This window comes from Lepisosteus oculatus, chromosome 18 (assembly GCF_040954835.1).
Source record: "Lepisosteus oculatus isolate fLepOcu1 chromosome 18, fLepOcu1.hap2, whole genome shotgun sequence".
Taxonomy (NCBI): domain Eukaryota; kingdom Metazoa; phylum Chordata; class Actinopteri; order Semionotiformes; family Lepisosteidae; genus Lepisosteus; species Lepisosteus oculatus.
The window spans coordinates 13,779,797-13,784,278 of NC_090713.1; the positions used below are offsets into that span (position 1 = coordinate 13,779,797).

The window sequence follows — 4,482 nt, forward strand, 5'->3', positions numbered from 1 at the left end:
TACCTGTATAGTTTTTACTTCTTGTATTGACATGTTGTATCTAAACAAATGCATTTAGAATGTGGGAAACTGCCTAATTTGCAGAAAAACCTAATTTCATAAACATTACAATATTTGAAACAGATGCCACGATATCAGAAAAAAAATGAATACATTTATCTTTTATGTGAAATTAATAACTATGGATTATTATGGAGACTGGGGATTCTTATAATGACAGTAAATAAGTAACAGAATACAGTACGGATAAGAAAAAATATTTTAATTTCTCCCTTCATTAATTCTGTTTTCATGTTTGAACATGTGCATTAAACTTTTATTTTCCCTGTTGTTTGAAAATAGTATAAATATGAAATTCTTGCATTACTCTAATATTTTTCTTCAATGTCAATCAAACCCCATCTACACACTGAGTGTGGACTTGGGGCTCAGGATGATCTGGGATATTGCACAGGGTCACTGTGAGCTCAGACAGTAAAGACAGTGAGAGACTGTAGATGTGAGATGAGGACTTTAATAACTGTACATCACTGTTCTTTTTCACACAGACTTTCAGATTTATAAGCTGGGCTTTATGATCTTGTGTTTGAGCTTTCCTTCTGTTTTGGAGTGCATGACCGATTATTTTCAAATGAACACAATTGAATTAAGTGTATAAGTTACAGAATTTGCAAACACAAATGTTTATATTACACCTACATCTTTTTTGTGTATTTTATATTGTGTATAATTATTTAAAAAAATAATTTAGGGCATTTCAGGAATCCTTCTTCAGATGCTTAGAAAGGAAGGCAACCATTGGCACAGAGGAGACAAATGCCAACAATCTGCAATGAACTGGAGGCTGTTCTGCTGTCTTTATCGATGGGCTGTTGTACAGTGCAGGTAGCAGTGATCTTTCTCCCTCTTATGGTCAGTTTTGAAAACTGCAGTCTGTAATGATTGTGGTTCTATTTGACAATAAACACACCAGAAGGAGAATCATCACGGGCTTCAGTTTCTTCAGGCTCCTGATTCATCTGATTTTCATTCTAACAGACCCAGAGTCCTGTGAACAGGCAGTCCCACATGTTAATAAGAAATTAACTCTACTGCCTGAACAGTAGCTTTTGCTTTCTCTTCTCAGTGATGGAAGCTATCATTGGAGCAAACATAAACAATATACAATATTGTTTAAAATGCTGAACAGATGTACTTTAAAATTTTATCAATAATATATAACATATTATCTACTTAACTGTTAAAAGCAAAAAATATTCATATTTTTCATTTTCAGTTTCATTTAATAATGTGGATACATGTAGAAGTAATTTGGGTAAAAAATAACTATAACATTAAGATAAAAGTTCATACATTATGTACAAACTAAGTGGTGCTCAGTTCACTTGCAGCAGCTCTGCAGCTGTTCTCAGTCTCAATCCTCTGTGGTTCCTGTTGATGAGTCAGAGCAGCTCCTGTAGAGCTGAGGTAGGTTTTTGTACAGACATGTATCACTGTGTGAAAGGGTAGCTTCTACTCTGCTGACAGTAATAATCTCCTGCATCTTCAGCCTGGACTCCAGTGATTTTCAGTGTAAAGGCTGTTCCAGACCCACTGCCAGTGAATCGATCAGGAACCCCAGACTGACGGGTTGTTGCCAAATAAACCAGGACCTGTGGAGCCTGACCAGGTTTCTGCAGGTACCAGTGCAGGTAACTGTAACTACCACTGATAAGAGAACTGCTGGCTGTACAGCTGATAGAGACAGAGCTTCCTGGGAGAACAGTCTGAGCTGGAGACTGAGTCAAAACAATCTGCCCACTGGACTCTAGAGGTGAAATGGAAACAAAGAAAGAGTATTAATACTTGCTTGTTATAAAGTTTGCTGTTTTTACACAGTGAACTTTTAAAAATTAGGTTAAATATTTTGACACAATAATGAAAATCAAGACTGCTTCATCACAAATTATGAAAGAAGTTTAATTTTTAATCCTCACCTTGAGCGAAGAGCCCCAGTGTCCCCAGCAGTAGAATCAGTGGCATCATTGTCCTGTGTGTGTCAGTGACTCTGAAAGGGCTGAACAGTGACTGATCCACACTGTGAGTCTTAAAGTGTTTGGAGCAGTGAGACAGCACAGGTATGCAAAGCTCCTTCCTGTATACAAATCCTGTCACAGACAGTTAGATGAGATCTGAGCTGTGAAAACAGATGGGGCTTGTTAGGGTTTTGTGTCTGTTAATGTTTTGCTCTGTTTATCCCAGTCAAAGATGGGATACTTATCTCTAACATGCTAAAAACACAGTTTATCATATTACAGCTTGATCCTTGTACTGTACATTAAATACTAAAAATACATTGCCACAATACATTGTGTTGTGTCCAGTTCAGAAATGTGCAATAAATATATTTCTTTAATATCACCACAATGTTTGGCTAAACTTGCGACCGCTGAACCTAAGCAAGGCTGGTCCTGGTCAGGACTGCAATGGGAAATCAATAATATGATTGTGTTTCTGTGAATGGTGTTTGTGGATCAGGAGTCTGCAGACCTTCTTCTGTATCAGGAATTCATTAGCTGCCCTCTAGGAGGTCCTGTCCCATTTATAGGGTCTGCGACACAGCGGTCGTTTTTAAACCTGAAGTCCCGCTAAACACCACTAGAGGGCACTGGGGAACCAAGAACTGTACTCGATCCCCAGATCTCTGATAGCTGTGTGGGAATTCTGCATTAATAAAATAATTAATAATAATTGCTTAAGCTTATATAGTGCTTTTCTGGACACTCCACTCAAAGCGCTTTTACAGGTAATGGGGACTCCCCTCCACCACCACCAATGTGCAGCCCCCACCTGGATGATGCGACGGCACCGATAATGCGCCAGAACGCTCACTACACAACAGCTATCAGTGGGGAGGAGAGCAGAGTAATGAAACCAATTCATAAATGACCGGCAACTGCTTTTCTTGATAGGTACAGCGATAAAAGATGCTCATGTGACTGCTCAGTGTTTAATATACAGTAGAACCTCACCTCTGACCTTTAGACGCAGGAATAATTTTCCTTTTCACAAGAAGAGCAAATTGTCTTCTGTTTTCTTTCTTGTGAACAGTACAAGCTTGGCTTGTCGCATTTCCTTTAAACCTCGAAATAATTAAATGAAAGATCCCTGAGCTGCTCCTCTGGCTCTCACTCAAGGGGTATTGATCTGAGACCACTGTCAACACAGGACCAGCGTTATTCCAGCACCACAACCCTGTTACAGGTGTTCAGTCAAATTCTTGAGCTGTTGGTTATTGAAGACCCATGACACTTTAAGAATGTTCACCTCAGTATCCAATGATGTGAATTTGCACAAACAATAGTAATGCCATACTTACTTATCTTCAAGACGATACATTCTGAGTAAGTTGATTGATTGACCGTACGAAGTAGAGCATAACAGATAGTGTAGTTCAAGTTCAAGTTCAAAACTGTATTCACAGAACAACTAATTGCATAGAATTTAGTTTGGTGAGTTCATACAATTAAATACATGCAATGCAATTTCAACATAAAGCCATTAACACAATACATCTACCCAGCACATTCACAAACCATCCTAACTATACTGCATGTTCTTCATGTATTTTGATATATTTGATGGTGTATTTCTTACTTTGACCTTGTTAAAATATTTCTTTGTCATTCCAGAGTGACCAGTTAACCATTTGGAAAAACATATCAATTCATACAGCATACACTGTATACAGCAGAAACAGATCCTCCTTGAGGTATCATGAATAAAAGGCATTTTGCAGATAAACCCCAAATTGTCTCTGTTTTACTGAAGGTTTCCCAAGCTCAGACAGGAACAAATTCAGTGTTCTTTTCCCTGCCCTCGTTGTATTTGGTCTTGAACCTTCATTTCTCTTTCATAACTCTGCAGATTTTTACACCTTTAATGACCTGGAGTTCAGCCCAACAGACACTGTTGGGCCTGTTGTAACAGAAGAAATAAGGTTCTTGATCCCGAGATGAAGTAAAACAGATGAGTTTATTGCATGCAAGGAACAATAAAGCCGAAGTCTTGTTTCCCGCAAGAAACAACAAAACCGAAGTATTGTTCAACGTACTGTTACAAACTTTTGGGTTATATAGTGTTTTCTTCTCCGTTTCTGACGTCACTCGGTCTGATGGTAAAGAGGGGGGTTCATGGTATTTGGCCAGTTTACGATGTTCTGGGCAAATGGTCAGTTTAACATTACACCCAGGGGGGTTCCTAGCTTGCATCTGCAATCCTTATCAGTTAACCCCCTTTCCTGCCATAAACCCCAGCTTGCGACTTAGAAGTCTAAACCCCCTACAGAAAGGATTAAATTCAAACCCCCGTCTTCACATCTTTCTTCAGGCCCAAGGCTGCTGATAAAGTACATGTGATATAATGAATGACACAAAGTACTGGCAAATCCTATAGCAAAACATGTTTGACTACTAATCTAAAAGATGAGTAGAAAATTCACTC

The 4,482-nt window shown here is 38.6% G+C and overlaps 1 long non-coding RNA gene across 1 annotated transcript; it reads right to left on the bottom strand.

Annotated features, from left to right (window-relative positions):
- Positions 1-494: 494 nt before the first annotated feature.
- On the bottom strand, positions 495-1,493 carry LOC138223940 (uncharacterized). Its single transcript, XR_011182359.1, has 2 exons — positions 1,354-1,493; positions 495-1,048 (listed from the first exon to the last, which is right to left on the bottom strand). It is a non-coding gene; the product is annotated as an uncharacterized lncRNA (long non-coding RNA).
- Between the last annotated feature and the right edge of the window lie 2,989 nt (positions 1,494-4,482).